General features: G+C 40.2%; 1 protein-coding gene across 5 annotated transcripts in view; it reads right to left on the bottom strand.

Moving 5' to 3' along the window:
- Nucleotides 1-10548, bottom strand: part of LOC115175344 (transcription factor HIVEP3) — a 92373-nt gene extending 81825 nt beyond the window's left edge. For all 5 annotated transcript variants that reach the window (XM_029734574.1, XM_029734559.1, XM_029734591.1 and 2 more), the window contains exon 1: nt 10339-10548. The gene's annotated coding sequence lies outside the window, so the exon portion shown is untranslated. The remainder of the gene's footprint in view (nt 1-10338) is intronic.
- Nucleotides 10549-17347: the final 6799 nt, after the last annotated feature.

The following is a 17347-nucleotide window of genomic DNA, read 5'->3' as shown; positions in this document are numbered from 1 at the left end:
CCCCTACTAAAGGACACCAATAAGAAGAGACTTATTTTGGCTAAGAAACACGAGCAATAGACATTAAACTGGTGGAAATTTGTCCTTTGGTCTGGAGTCCAAATTGGAGATTTGGACCTCTAGGCTGTGTCAGGGCTATTTTACTAAGAAGGAGAGTAATGAGTGCTGCATCAGATGACCTGGCCTCCACAATCCTTCGACCTCAACCAAATTGAGATGGTTTGGGATGAGTTGGACTGCAGAGAGAAGGAAAAGCAGCCAACAAATGCTCAGCATATGTGGGAACTCCTTCAAAACTGTTGGAAAATAATTCCAGGTGAAGCTAGTTGAGAGATTGCCAAGTGTGCAAAGCTGCCATCAAGGCAAAGGGTGGCTATTTGAAGATTCTCAAATATAAAATATATTTTCATTTGTTTAACACTGTTTTGGTTATTACATGATTCAATGTGTTATTTCATAGTTTTGATGTCTTCACTATTATTCTACAATGTAAAAAAAGAAAAACCCTTGAATGAGTAGCTGTTCTAAAACTTTGGCGAGGGCACTAGAACAGTCTGCTGCAGCACCCTAACCCTCACCCTACAATAATCTGAAGTCAAATGTCTACTGTTTGCTGATGATCTGGTGCTTCTGTCCCCAACAAAAGAGGGCCTACAGCAGCACCTAGATCCTCTGCACAGATTCTGTCAGACCTGGGCCCTGACAGTAAATCTCAGTAAGACAAAAAATAAGGGTGTTACAAAAAAGGTCCAGTTGCCAGGACCACAAATACAAATTCCATCTAGACACTGTTGCCCTAGAGCACACAAATTATACATACCTCTGTGCCACAGGTAACTTCCACAAAGCTGTGAACGATGAGACACAAGGCAAGAAGGGCCTTCTATGCCATCAAAAGGAACAGAAAATGTGACATACCAATTAGGATCTGGCTAAAAAAAAATACTTGAATCAGTTATAGAACCCATTGCCTTTTATGGTTGTGAGGTCTGGGGTCCACTCACCAACCAAGAATTCACAAAATGGGACAAACACCAAATTGAGAGACTGCATGCAGAATTCTGCAACAATATCCTTGGTGTACAACGTAAAACACCAAATGCATGCATGCAGAGCAGAATTAGGCCGATACCCGCTAATTATCAAAATCCAGAAAAGAGCTGTTAAATTATACAACCACCTAAAAGGAATTGATTGCAAACCTTCCATAACAAAGCAATCACCTACAAATAAATTAACCTGGAGAAGAGCCTCCTAAACAAGCTGGTCCTGGGGCTCTGTTCACAAACACAAACACAAACAGACCCCACATAGCTCCAGGACAGCAACACAATTAGACCCAACCAAATCATGAGAAAACAAGGAAATAATTACTTGACACATTAGAAAGAATTTACAAAAAAATAGCAAACTAGAATGCTATTTGGCCCTAAGCAGAGAGTACACAGTGGCAGAATACCTGATGACTGCGACTGACCTAAAATTAAGGAATTATTTGACTACGTACAGACTCTGTGAGCATAGCCCTGCTATTGAGAAAGGCCACCTAAGGCAGACCTGGCTCTCAAGAGTAGACAGGCTATGTGCACACAAGATGTGGAAACTGAGCTGCACTTCCTAAGCTCCTGCCAAATGTATGACCATATTAGAGAGACAAATCCAATTGTGATAAACTCCCATATCTGTTGGGTGAAATACCACAGTGTGCAATCACAGCTGCAAGATTTGTGACCTGTTGCCACAAGGGCAACCAGTGAAGAACAAACACCATTGTAAAAAACAGATACTTAGCTTTCCCTTTTGTACTTTAACTATTTTCACATCATTACAGGTCGGCATATAGACATAATGACATTTGAAGTGCAAGTGTAATGTTTACTGTTAATTTTTTATCGTTAATTTCACTTTTGTTTATTAACTATTTCACTTGCTTTGGCAATGCAACATATGTTTCCCATGCCAATAAAGCCCCTTAAATGGACCTTCTCTACAGTCTTTATTGAAGGATCAACACACAAGTCCACACAGCACTATCTAGCCATGGTCATTTGGACCATGCATCCACTAAACACATTAAGGCTACAGGATTCCATGAAAAATGTGAATGTGTGAAGGTTACAGCTAAGCTTCCATTTCAATGGTATCCCATGTCAATGAGATGAAAGAGACTAGTCACCAGCTCTGGACAATGGACACTGCATGGGCAGTAGCTTTCTTATCCATTCCTAAAACAAGACACTAGGGATGCACCGATATGACATTTTTGTCTGAAACCGATATCTGATAAAAACAATGTTGCTGCCTTTTAAGCATTCTAGTACAGTTAAACACACACACCAAAAAGTTATTTTGTTGGCATTTACATATGTCCCCATTACCAAAACCTCTCTCACTTATTTGCTGTGCTGTTTCATTGTTCAGTCTCAACCAAGATTACATCATACATGTCAAGCAGTGAAGTTTCAGCTCTGTCTGTCCGTGGCCTCTCTTCCTCAGTGCGCACTGTCACTGTGTCCGTTTCTATCTTGTCCAGCTGTGTTTAACATTTCATGTAAACCCTTTTTCTTGTCTGCATCGATAGTAGCGGTCCTTGTACCTAGCGTCAAGCATGGTGGCGACACAGTAAAGAAGCTCAGAGAGACTGCCATGAATTGCTTGTTCACAGCCTCTTGTAGAGTACTTTTGAAAGTTTTAACCCTACGGTCTGTGTCGGCAGTTTTGTTGAGCAGGCGTTTCAATGCCATGACAGAGGGTATCACGTCTGCTGCAGAAGCAGTTGAGCTTATTTCGAGTCAGTTGCTCGAATAGAGCTAGGTGTTCATATTTCCATGTGCGTTTCAACAATACTGTGGAACTCTTTGGTAGGGAAACGTCTGAAAAAAAGTGCCTACTTGGAAGTGTGTACCGGTGCTCGACCAGCCGGCGAAAGCCAACATCATCCACGACAGAGAACGGTTGATTGTCAAGGGCAATGAATTCCATTATCTTGGCGTTAATGGATTTCGCCTTTGAGTTGTCTCGCTGAAATTCTTACTCTTTCAAATGACTGCTCAAATTGAACTTGTTAGAAGAGTGCGCTTAGTATTTTTCTGCTTTTGTTCTGTGTAGCACTGTATTTTTTGTGGCGTCATTATGTCATCTGCCTACATTATATAGGTATGCACGTCAGCTTAGACATCGGTTTCGCCCATCGGCGTTAAACTAGACATCGGGCCAATGTTGGCATTTTAACCTAATAGCGGTCAATTCTGATATGCTAACCGATATATTGTGCATCCCTACAAGACACCCCTCTAAACACTGTTCTTACCAATAATAGCATGCCACCACAGACATACTGTACTTGTGGTGTATGACAGTGCAGCCACACTGCCACTGTTGCACAAGAGACCACACACAGCTGAGGTTCTCTACATTCCCTCTCCCAAAAGGAGTGTATAACATGAGGGATTGTCACAGCCAACTTCAGTTTACACATAAAGATATAGCCCAGGCAGAAGTAGTACAGACAATATTCCCCACACACTAAACCTCAGTGAGAGAGCTGTTACCTAAAGGCCTTGTGTAGTTACAGGCATTGGGTACTATTAAGACCATTTCATGTAGGGAGCTATTTGACAACTGCACCATGCAAAATCCCTCATATGAGCCCATGTTCTGTTGGTAAATATGAGCACATGTAATGATTAACTACTGTGGGAGTAAGGAGTGTTACAGTAACAACATCCTCCCCATCTACACCTGCCCTGTGTGTGTGTCTATTGTGTAATCACCATTGGCACTGGAGCCAACCGCAATAACACATCAGTCGAGTCTGCTACCAAATACTTTTTCGTTGAGGTAGCCAACACACAAAGCTGGGTCTGGGCCAGGGACATGCAGTGCATTTGGAAAGTATTCAGATACCTTCCATTTTTCCACATTTTGTTACATTACAGCCTTAGTCAAAAATGTATTAAATAAAATGTTTTCCTCATCAAACTACACAGAATATCCCATAATACCAAAGTGAAAACAGGTTTTTGGTAATGTTTGGCCCACGGCTAAATCTAGTTGATGATCCCTGGTCTACATAGTAAGTATGCATGTTGTGCCTTTACAATGAATTAATGACCTTACTGAAATAATCAGGCTAGTGGGCCAGTTGGCTTCCTGACCAGTGCTCCGGGTCCCTGTTTTCAGCCCCTCCACAAAAAGTGTGTGTCCAGGGCCTTGTTCCTGGCTCCCTCTTCTCTAAGGGACACAGTGGTTCTATTATTCCCTTGTGTTTCAGAGAACAGGATTAATGACCTGCGGCATGGACATGAAACGGTTGTGTCCGCCTGTTTACTTCTGTCCCTAGGACCAGTCTCTGGGATTAAACACCCTGTGTGTGTGGTGTGTGTGTGTGTACTTTCAATGACCACTGGCAGGCCAAAGCAAGGGTAATGCACAACTACAATAGCAGCCACAGAGTCATGGTCACCGTTAGGGTTGCAAAGGGTCTGAATTTTTCCATACGAAGTTAAGCATTGGAATTTGGGGAATTTTGCTTAAATTCATCAAAAGAAGTTATCTTATAACATTTAACCTTTTTTTGTGGGATACACATAAGGTAATTCTAGGCCTTATGGCATATGTTGGTTAAACTATCCCAATGCAACGGAATTGCAACCCCCTGCATACACAGTGCATTCTTCCATGTACAGCTGATTCTCAAGATCTTGCACACTAATGAGATGCTATTGAGCCCACACTACTACACTGTCTGAGCCAAGGACTACATGCTTTCTGGTAAGTTTTGATTACAATACTGGGTGTGGTGAATATATTTTATATGACATGATTTTTAGTTAACTAATAAATAGTTGCATACAGCAAAGTGTGTTTAAATCATTTCTAACTTGTTAACAATTTCTGCTAGTTAGTTTTTGCTACCATGTGGGTTAAGGCTTGCTTAAGCCTGCAAACTGAGGAGTGTTAATTCACCTGTTTCCATAAAGGTTTCATTTTAAAACATTGATCTTTCATTTTAAAACATGTATCTTTCAAAAGGAGTTATTTAATCTAACTGTACATGGAATTGTATATTTATTTTTTTGAATCATCTTTTCTGATCTTTACAGGAAAATGCCAGGGGCACTATCTGATGTGTGGAGACAATTCACGGCAGCTAATGAAGAAGGAAAAGATGTGTACATTTGCAAATACTGTACCAAATCATATGTGAAGAATGCAACAAAGATGCAGAATCATCTGGCCAAGTGCATAAAGTTCCCTCAGCGCTAGCAACCTCTGACAAAAGTCCCTCTACTTCTATTCGAGGTGAAAATGATGAATCAGACACCTTATCGATAGCAACAGCTCATGGTCTTCCTGGAAATAGAAGTTTTTTTTTTACTCGATGGAGGAACATAGTCAGAAAAATGCTGATGAATATCTTGCTTGAGCTGTGTATGTAACTGGTTTACCTCTGATGCTCACAGGCAATGTGTATTGGAAGAGAATTCTGAATGTTCTTCGCCCAGCATACACCCCTCCAACCAGACATGCTTTATCTACTTATTTGCTGGATGCAGAGTTCAGAGTTCAGGTGAAGGTCAAGAAAATCATAGAGAAAGCAGACTATATTGCAATCATCTCAAATGTTCGTGGGCAAGGAATAATTAACTACATCATCTCCACCCCTCAAGCAGTATTCTACAAGAGCACAGACACAAGGGACAACAGGAACACCGGTCTCTACATTGCAGATGAGCTGAAGGCAGTCATCAATGACCTTGGACCACAGAAGGTATTTGCACTGGTGACAGACAATGCTGCGAACATGAAGGCTGCTTGGTCTAACGTGGAGGAGCCCTACCCTCACATCAAACCCATTGGCTGTGCTGCTCATGCATTGAATCTGCTACTCAAGGACATCATGGCACTGAAAACAATGGATACACTCTACAAGAGAGCCAAGGAAATGGTTAGGTATGTGAAGGGTCATCAAGTTATAGCAGCAATCTACCTCAACAAGAAAAGTGAGAAGAATAACAGCACCACATTGAAGCTGCCCAGCAACACCCATTGGGGTGGTGTTGTCATCATGTTTGACAGTCTCCTGGAGGGGAAGGAGTCTCTCCAAGAAATGGCCATATCACAGTCTGTCGATACGGACAGCCCCATCAAGAGGATCCTCCTGGATGATGGATTTTGGGAGAGGGTGGTAAGCAGCCTGAAACTCCCAAAACCTATAGCAGTAGCCATTGCACAAATTAAGGGAGGCAATGCCATCCTCTCTGATGTTCAGACTCTGCTTGCAGATGTAAGAGAAGAAATCCGTACTGCCCTTCCCACTTCACTGTTGCTCCAAGCAAAGGAAACTTCCGTTCTGAAATACATCAAAAGCCGTTAAGACTTCTGCCTGAAGCCCATACATGCCGCAGCGTACATGTTGGATCCCAAGTGTGCTGGCATGAGCATCCTGTCTGGTGAAGATATCAACAACGCCCATGTCTCGCCACCTTGGCCTGGATGAGGGCAAGGTTCTTGGCAGTCTCTCTTAGCACTGCCTCTCATAAAAGGAAACCAAGGCAAGATATCCAACAAGTGGTGTTGCCTGAGCCTGTCAGATCACCAATTATTTCCAGTTTCACTACAGAAGGCTCACATGTCCAACATTTTCTTTATTTAACTAGGCAAGTCAGTGAAGAACAAGTTCTTATTTACAATGACGGCCTACACCGGCCAAGCCCTAACCTGGACGACACTGGGCCAATTGTGCATTGCCGTATGGGACTTCCAATCACGGCCGGTTGCGATACAGCCTGGAATCAAACCAGGGCCTGTAGTGATGCCTCTAGCACTGAGATAGACTGCTGTGCCACTTGGGAGTCCAAAACTGCTAAATACAGTATGTGTATACGACCAAAATCAACACGTCAAACAATGAGTGTCTTCTTGAATGTTGCAGTCAAATATTATATAGTTTATCAAATCTTATTTGACACATGCGCTGAATACAGGTGTAGACCTTACAGTTAAATGCTTACTAAACTGCATTGTTGGTTAAAAAAATGGTAGAAACTCCCCAAATACAGGCATGCCAAGCTAGTAGCATCATACCCAAGACAAATTACTGAGTAAAGGGTCTGAATACTTATGTAAATGTGATATGTTTATTTAAAATTGTATCTTCAGGATTGGTGGGTCCCCTGCAGGACGGTTGAGCTAACGTAGGCTAACGCTATTAGCATGAGGTTGTAAGTAACAAGAATATTTCCCAGGACATAGACATATGTGATATAGGCAAAGATTAAATTCTTGTTAATCTAACTGCACTGTCCAATTTACAGTAGCTATTACAGTGAAAGAATGCCATGCTATTGTTTGAGGAGAGTGCACAGTTTTGAACATGTAAAGTTATTAATAAACAAATTAGGCACATTTGGGCAGTCTTGATAAAACATTTTGAACAGAAATGCAATCTTTCATTGGAACAGTCTAAAACGTTGCACATACACTGCAACCATCTAGCAGCCAACATCTAAATTGCACCTGGGCTGGAATAATACAACAAACAAAAAATATTTGTATTATCATTTACCAGATCTAATGCGTTATATTCTCCTACATTCCTTTCACATTTCCCCATACTTCAAAGTGTTCTTTCAAGTGGTACCAAGAAAATGCATATCCTTGCTTCAGGGCCTGAGCTACAGGCATATAGATTTGGGTATGTCATTTTAGGCGGAAGTAGAAAAAAAAGGGGCCGATCCTTAAGAGATTATACATTTTCTACAATTTCTAAATACCTGTTTTTGCTTTGTCATTATGGGGTAATGGGTGTAGATTATTTAATAAATGTTAGAATACGGCTATAACGTAACAAAATGTGGAAAAAGGCAAAGGGTCTGAATACTTTCCGAATGCACTGTACACGCACACACACTCCAGACATTTCTCCTCCTAATATTTCTAAATTCCATTATTTTACTTAGTTTTTTATTTCTGTGTATTGTTAGATATTACTGCACTGTTGGAGCTAGGAAGACAAGCATTTCCCTACACCCGCAATAACATCTGCTAAATATAGTATGTGTATGAGACCAATAACATTATTTGATTTTAGTTACTAGAGGAACAAGATTTTTGTTTTAAAATACCATGTTTATGTTTCAATGCAGTACACATTGTAAGTAAAATAATATATTTCAACACATTATTGAAGTGACATCCTCTACTTTGCCGTTAGGAGAGGAGGCAGAAATCAATTATAAATCGAATCGAACAACAAAACGAAGCAACCAACCAATTGCAGAGGGCGATCAGAGAGCATCTTGGACACATGTCAGAAAATGTCTTGGTGGTGCTAGTTAGTATTACACTTAAGCTGTAATTACACTTGTACAGGGAAAATAATAAAAGATGCAGGCAACAGATTACATAAAAGGGCAGGTTTTTGAAACCACTGGACCGGTCACTGACCTGATTGAAATGAGTAGATTAATTTGCTAATGAAACGGTGATGGGTTGTGAATGAGATTATTAGGAATGTGCGCAGTGAAACTTCTAAACTTCCAAAAGAGCAAGCTACTTCTCTCTGAATGAAGGACAGTATAAAAAAATGAAAGAAATGTATGCAGATTTTAAAGTTATCCACACTAATGAGTAATTAATATATGGGGTAATAGAAAATATGAAGGAAATAAGGAATAGATGCAAAGCAAATGCTTCAGGATTCCATGCAAACATATTTTTATATCATGGCATGTCATGTAGGCCTACAGTATAGTCTAACTGTTTGCCCTAAAATGCCCTTGATGGCAGTACCTTTTAACGTGTATAAAAAAGAACCAAGACCGCATCGTGTCAAACGCGGACAATAACAAAAAAAAATTATTGACCATGTCCTATGACCAATGCACAGAAAATGTCATACCACCATATTAAGGAGGAGATCAAATACGATCAACATTACTGTAATGTGTGTTTTCTGACAGGTGACCCACTACAGTGCACTGACTCAAGCTTTCCCAACAAAGAAGAACATCACTAGGCTATGCGTAATTTCATTCTGGGCAGTGGGCGCTCTCCAGAATTCATAATCAACAGATTCATACTCAACATAATCCAGTTTTGGCATATAGGTAAGCCAAAACTGGATGAATGCATGCTTTGCTTTCACATTTCAAGATGATATTTCTAGAAATCGCATCTTGGCAGATGTATGCCTATGAAATTCTATTCTAAGCTATTATTTCACTGTATAACATGATCAACTGCAATCATCAAGAATATATTGAGCAAGTTATCACATTAATTCATATAAATGGTCAGACTTTACGTTGGTGAATGAAGGCAGGTAGACCTAACGATTTTTGCCACCCTTCTTTTTCCCCATTGCACAAGAATGTAACCAAGAAAAATTAAAAATTAAACTTTTGCCTGGCTGGAGTTTATGCACACAAATATTTTGCGCACGGTTATTTTACGCACACAATTGATAGTAGAAATGCACGATATTAGGCTATATTACAACAAACAATTATTTTAAACAGACAGCTGCACGTATGTCAAATATATAGCATATTCTTATTTTAGCCTATGTCAAAATACACATTCAAAATTCTTAGCAATAATAGCATAGCATATTCAGAATTTGATCAAAGACAGTACAATATGAAGATGGGGATCTCTACTGAAGAGGCAGTTTCTGCCTATCACACTTGGCGATGTCATGGCGATGTTTGCTTGCGAAACTCATGCGCAGAAACACGTAAATGGGTCAACGGTCGACTCGCGCCAAACTGCGCATGTGCAGGCCGTAAGATAAAGGCCCTCCTTCGATATTAAGTTGTTTCTGAATTAAATGAAAACGTGTCAATTTGTCACCTTCCAGAGGCTGGAGTGATCAACTACTTAAGACATTGGCTCGAATCAAGGTTGTGCCTTTAGATTTCAGAAAATTAACTAAGTAACAATTACTCTCACTGACTTCTCAAACCTGGACCTGGACTGCTTGGTCTGTTTCGCAAGCGTTCCCGAAAGTCTTGCGATGTTGTGCCTCTGGGTTTAGAAACTCTGTGATTTGGCAGTCAGGAAGTGCAATTCAATTCACGGCATGTACTACAGTTCCAATACCGTTACAGTAGCAATAATATACTGTCTACTTTATACTGAGATTGGGAAACAAGAATGTTGAGCACCTCAACTATTGTCAAAATAAACAGAGTGAGTGCCAAAGTCCTACAACTGCCATATTTCTTAATAGTTCCTAGAGCTTGGACATAATGCCATCATATTATTCACTAACCCGGTCATTCGAACGACTAAAATACATAGCGTGAAGTTACACCGTTTAGCACTACTTACCAGCTTGCTACGGTGTGGGTGCTGCAGCCATTTAACCCGTAGTGAAAGGTTCCTCGGCTGTGTCACTGTGTGTAGTGCAGATCTTGCAGCGATGCTTGAAGGCAAGCTGAAACAAATTGGGGGGGGCTTTCCCTACGCCTTGTCAAACGAACTACGAAGCCATATTCAGAAGATTAGAACAACAAAAACATCATCTCGCGCTACACAAACATTCGCGCCGCCGCACCAGACGTCAAGAGGATCCCGCCCCCTTTCGTCGTCTCTCATTGGCCTGGCTTAACAGGACATTTTACATCGATGGGACTTGTGAAGCAAAAGTCCCAACTTTAAATCTTTTTCATAGTGGGGCTTGCAAAGCGAGAGTCCCCACTTGAAATATTCAACATACTTCTTATTATTGCTACTATCTGGAAAACGAATCCTCTTACACCGTTTAAAGATGCACTATGCAGAAATTGCTCCACCATTTATTGGTTGCTAAAATTCTAATAGTTCACCTAATTCAGTTTGTTACAAAAAAAACATGTATATTGTAGAAAATCATTGTACCATCTAAACCGCTGTAAAATATATGTTCCATAATAAAAATATATCTGTTTGGAGCTGGTGTACAAAACCAAAAGTAAAAGATGCAAAAAATGAAACTTAATCAAGGAATCATAGAAATAGCGCACATAGAACATATCTATCACTTCTTAGACTTGCTTTCAATGAGAATGACATATCCATAATTCACATTTCTGTGTGAATTGGAGCGGCCCAAAAAGTTACATATTGCAGCTTTATGCTAGACATCTCATTCAAATTTTAAAATGTGCAGAGCGGTCAGGACCAGTGTGTGTGCATACAACTTTTTGATACTGTATCTTTTATACTTTTAAAACTATTACGTTTTTTGTCCATCTTCATTCACTTTCTTCAACATTCTAAAGTTCCCATTGTGACATCAACTCCCAGACTTCCAACATTCCATTCACAGTGAACATGTAACGCCCTGGCCATAGAGAGGGGTTTTTGTTCTTTATTTTGGTTAGGCCAGGGTGTTACATTGGGTGGGCGTTCTATGTTCCTTTTTCTATGTTTCTGTTGAGTGTTTTGCACCTGACAGGACTGTTTGGCTGTCAGTTTTTCTTGTTTTTGTATAGTGTTCTCTTCATTGTATTAAAATTCAAGATGAACACTAACTCCGCTGCACCTTGGTCAACTCTCTCTCCCGACAGCCGTTACAGAACAATGCAACTTTTGACAAAGATACGCTACTCTGACCACTTTCCCATCAATTTTAACAAAAAGTTAAAGCATATGAAATCTTCCTCTACTTCCAAACAATTTACATTTTTACAACTTTAGACAAAAACTTAGAGGGTATAACATATTGGTATACTTCTCAGCTATTTAAGGGGGAAAATAGCTGTGCAGTGACGCTCTCCATCCAACCTGACAGAGCTTGAGAGGATCTGCGGAGAAGAATGGGAGAAACTCCCCAAATACAGGTGTGCCAAGCTTGTAGCGTCATACAAAAGAAGACTCAAGGCTATAATCGCTGCCAAAGGTGCTTCAACAAAGTACTGAGTAAAGGGTCTGAATACTTTATGTATATGTGATATTTCAGTTTTTTTAATATAAATTTGCAAAAATGTCCAAACTTGTTTTTGCTTTGTCATTTTGCAGTATTGTGTGTAGATTGAGTGGGGAAAAAAACAATTTAATCAATTTTAGAATAAGGCTGTAATGTAACAATGTGGAAAAAGTCAAGTCATATGAATACTTTTCCGATGCACTGTAATAATTGTAATCAGAAGATACTATTAACATTGGTAACAGAATTATAGCAATATAATTACTGCATAATAAATAATGCTGTAATTGAAAATTGTACACCCAAGGTAATGTAGGCTGCTGCCCCTTTAAGACAGAGAATACATTTTGTACCCTATGTTGAGATTCTCACCAAATATGTTGTCTTCTCACACTATTCAAACTACACAATAAATAAACAGCTTATAAAGCTCTCTTTGCCTATGATGCACATATTGCAAACAAATAATCTAAAAACTTGACACATTGATGCCTATGATGCACATATTTCAAACAAATAACTAAAAACTTGACACATTTTGGAATATGTGCGTCCTTGACAATCGCTAATCAATATGCAAAAACCGCACACATCTTCTCTCTTTTGTGGCACCAATGTGAAGGTTTATGGCAGGGGAAATGGGGTTGCAGTAGTCTAGCGTGTGGTGCACGAATAATGACAAGCGAACCTGGGGAGCTTTGCATTCACATTGTACTCAAAAAGGGAACCTGACCCTGGAATGGGAACTCAGACCACTTCTCGAGATGGTCTCAGTTCGGTTTGCTTCGGGGGCTCTTTTGAGGGGTCTTAGTTCCTTTGGAGTGTTCACACTGCACAAAAAAATAAGCGTTGCTGTTTTTCTATTTAAAAAGTGTGATTTTCAGAGCGAAAACCCCCCCCAAAAAAAGGAAACCTGGAAAAACTAAACAGCGAAAAATAAATCAGGCAAAACATTAAATGGATTTTATATGGCCCTGTGTATGCTATGCTCAGTTAACTTGTGTCCCTGGGGGCAGAGGTGCAGAGGGTCCCTCTTCCCACTGATCCCCCTCCAGCCCAGAGAGGACTTCCAAAAAATCCTGCTGTTGTCGAAATACATTGTGAAAACATGTATTTGTTTATTTAAAACTTCAACAATGCCTCATTGTCCTCAGTGCTCTATTATTACATTTATTCCTCTACGACAGCATTTTTTAAAAGTGCTAAACAAGCCTCACAACTTTACTCCATGTAAAGTTTCCATCTACAGATGTCGGATCTTAACTTGATCACTCTTTTGTCGCTGAGAATTTTTCTGATGCATCAGGAAATTCAAATGAGCCTTGTGAGTGGCTGAAAATGAGCAGCACTCTTTCTCTCCATGCGGGGGCAATCGAGTCACTGGGATCAGGGCTATCAAAATAATGTTCTCTCTCGCTCACTCAAATGCTAGGCCTAGGTCCTATTACTGCAACATTGAAATGTACAAAAAAAAAATCTGAAATGCAGCCATACACATCAACAATTGTTGTTTTATATAGCTTAACCCATTACAGTAAAAGCCCTGTCTATGTTCTACTAAGCTATATGGAATTGTTTTAAGGTCATACCAAGGATAATTTTTCCTTGACAGCTTTGCACACTCGTGGCATTCTCTCAACCAGCTTCACCTGGAGTGCTTTTCCAGCAGTCTTGAAGGAGTTCCCACATATGCTGAGCACTTGTTGGCTGCTTATTCTTTACTCTGCAGTCCAACTCATCCCAAACCATCTCAATTGGGTTGAGTGATTTATTTTTTTACCTTTATTTAACTAGACAAGTCAGTTAAGAACAAATTCTTATTTTCAATGACAGCCTATGAACCGTGGGTGAACTGCCTTGTTCAGGGGCAGAACGACAGATTTTTACCCTTGTCAGCTCAGGAATTCAATCTTGTGACCTTTCAGTTACTAGTCCAACGCTCTAACCACTAGGCTACCTGCTGCCCCTTGACTGTGGAGGCCAGGTCATCTGAAGCAGCACTCCATCGCTCTCCTTCATGGTCAAATAGCCCTTACATAGCCTGGAGGTGTGTAGGGTCATTGTCCTGTTGAAAAACAAATGATAGTGGGACTAAGCGCAAACCAGATGGGATGGCGTATCGCTGCAGAATGCTGTGGTAGCCATGCTGGTTAAGTGTGCCTTGAATTCTAAATAAATCACAGACAGCACACCATCACACCTCCTCCCATATGCTCCATGGTGGGAACCACACATGCGGAGATCATCCGTTCACCTACAAAGACACAGAGGTTGGAAGCTAAAATCTCAAATTTGGACTCATCAGACCAAAGGACAGATTTCCACCGGTCTAATGTCCATTGATTTTCTTGGCCCAAGCAAGTCTCTTCTTATTATTGGTGTCCTTTAGTAGTGGTTTCTTTGCAGCAATTCGACCATGAAGGCCTGCTTCACGCTGTCTCCTCTGAACAGTTGATATTGAGATGTGTCTGTTACTTGAACTCTGTAAATCATTTATTTGGGATGCAATTTCTGAGGCTGGTAAATCTAATGAACTTATCCTCTGCAGCAGAGGTAACTCTGGGTCTTCCTTTCCTGTGGCGGTCCTCATGAGAGCCAGTTTCATCATAGCTCTTGATGGTTTTTGCGACTGCACTTGAAGAAACTTTCAAAGTTCTTGAAATGTTCCGCATTGACTGACCTTCATCTCTTAAAGTAATGATGGACTTTCGTTTCTCTTTGCTTATTTGAGCTGTTCTTGCCATAATATGGACATGGTCTTTTACCAAATAGGGCTATCTTCTGTATACCACCCCTACCTTGTCACAACACAACTGATTGGCTCAAATGCATTAAGAAGGAAAGAAATTCCAGGCACACCTGTTAAATGCATTCCAGGTCACTACCTCATGAAGCTGGTTGAGAGAATGCCAAGAGTGTGCAAAGTTGTCATCAAGTCGAAGGGGGGCTATTTGAAGAATCTGAAATCTAAAATATATTTTGATTTGTTTAACACTTTTTTGGTTTCTACATGATTCCATGTGTTCTATTTCATAGTTTTGATGTCTTCACTATTATTCTACAATGTAGAAAATGGTAAAAATACAGAAAAACCCTTAAATCAGTAGCTGTGTCCAAACTTTTGACTGGTACTGTACATGTTAGTGAGTGTCACCTTTCCACAGACAGATGCTTCAGACAGAAGTTGGCAGATCGGTGGTACCGAGTCCCACGACACTTGTGGGGGGTCGTAGAGCAAAACAACCAATATGTTCAAGTTGGTGAGAATCTCATCTTTCCACAGAGGGGTAATAATAGTTTGTAGGCCAAACCATTCGGACACTACAGAAGACGATTGGAGAAAAACGATTTTCAGGATGTCTCATCATAGCCGCGGGAAATAGGGTAGTGCACTGGGACTTTAATAGTCCTGTATTAGCTGACTGATATAGCCATCTGCAACACAGGCAAAACTTTAGGTATGAATTTTTAAGTCAAATGTTGAGTAACTGATGCTTATCAGCCGTTGCCAACCAAGCTAGGTGACATGTAGGACACGATAGCTAGCTAGCAGGCGATATCATCCTGCTTATCGGCTGTTTAGTATGGAAGTCCAGAAAGGACATATGAATAAAAAAATTACTCTCTTGTTATGTCGATCACAACATCACGTTATGTCGATCACAACAAAATGTACAGTATCTCATGATCACAACATAAAAAATAAAAATAAAATTGTCCATCACAATAATTTTCTCATGATCATGACATAACAAAGTGGTTTTGTCAAGATTACAAGATAAAGTCTGTAAATAGGAGTGGATGTATTGAGCGCATACACTTTTATTGATTGCTACACTAAGGGACGATACATTCCATGCTAGCACTGTGCTTTCATTTGTGTTTGGAGCTTATTATCAATTAAGTTAGAATGTTAGCAAGCTAAATGTCCCTTACCTTGAGCTAAGAGCTCATGGGTCAATTAAGCTTTATTGGGACATTTAGATCCTGAACAATGCCTGACATGCAACACTGTCTCCCAGGCTGTGTGCCACCCGCAAGACCACAGCCAATCACATGCAAGCAACAATGCAGCTAACTTGGCTAGTTTTGTGAGCAAGCTAATCTGCATGTAGTTTACATTAGGATGAAGTAGCCTTCCAATCTAAGATTGCATCATATCACCTTTCAATATTAGTTATCTTGAACATCAGTGTCATTTAATAATATGCACAGGTGTGATGTTGTATAAATTAATCACAATGCATGCCTACTCATTAGAAAAAAAACATCAGCAGCTCTAATGCAATATTACTTTCACATTGAAACACCACTATTCTGGCTTTTAATCATTCTTAACAGTCAGTAAAATAGTTTATTTAGCTATTTTTAAAAATCATGGCCTGTATGATATGCATGCAAGCTTACCTGTCGTGTCCATAACGATGGAGCAGCAGACCAGGCAATATGCCAGAGGAGGACTCTATACCGTAAGATAATTATTCTGGTCGGTGTCAACTTCACTCATTAACAGGTACTCAAGAGATTGATTGTTACTTGTTTATTTGTTATTCATGTCAGATATTTCCATTTTGGGATAGTTGTTCACTGAATTGCTAGCCGCCTCCACAGAAGTCAGTGCATTCTTACTTCTTGCTCTTCTGGCAGCAGTCATAGGCATCCAATAAATTGGTCTGCACCGCACCACTCGTAGTGATTCAGGGCTAATCTGTATAGCCATCCAGCTAATTACAAGCAACTGGCTAAATAAAAAGACAAGAACTTTCTTCTTCTGAGAGTCTGTTTCCCGGTGCTTGACATGGGAGCTCAGCCAAGATAGCATGAAGTAAAAATACTGCACCATTCTCCCACCTAAATCTCCATCCTGAATCTCCCCATTGCCCCCCCTCAGCACGCTAAGGTACAAATTGAAGAATAATGCTTGTATGGATGTCAATACATGTTCATGTCATCGTCATCATTCAACTGCAGTACAATTAAAAACTACTTTGACTACCACCACCAATTTCTGTATGCTAGCTATGCTACCAGTTTATACGAATTCTAAATGTTATGCAGCCAAATATATCCAAATCGGATTTTATTAACCACATTGTGGGCCTGTTACAATACATCAATCATTAAGGATTTGACAAATATCCACTTTGTTAGATCAGATTTGTTGAATGTGCACCAATCCATCATCCTATCCCCCACAGTGTTATTTCTACAGCAGGATTAATACATGCTCTTCCGGCTCTGGAGACGTGCTCCGACCAGCTACTGCCTATCATGTGCGCATAGGGAAGAACATGCATGTTTAGAACTGATAATTGATCGCATGGTGCAATAATGAATACAATTAATTGATTGTTGTATGTTATGATGGACACAGCTTTGTAGAACCAAACTCGAGAACGAATTGTTTGGGGGGGCTGCATTTCGCAAACA

This window comes from Salmo trutta, chromosome 3, assembly GCF_901001165.1.
Source record: "Salmo trutta chromosome 3, fSalTru1.1, whole genome shotgun sequence".
NCBI classification, from domain to species: Eukaryota; Metazoa; Chordata; class Actinopteri; order Salmoniformes; family Salmonidae; genus Salmo; species Salmo trutta.
This window is presented reverse-complemented; position numbering and strand designations above follow the sequence as displayed.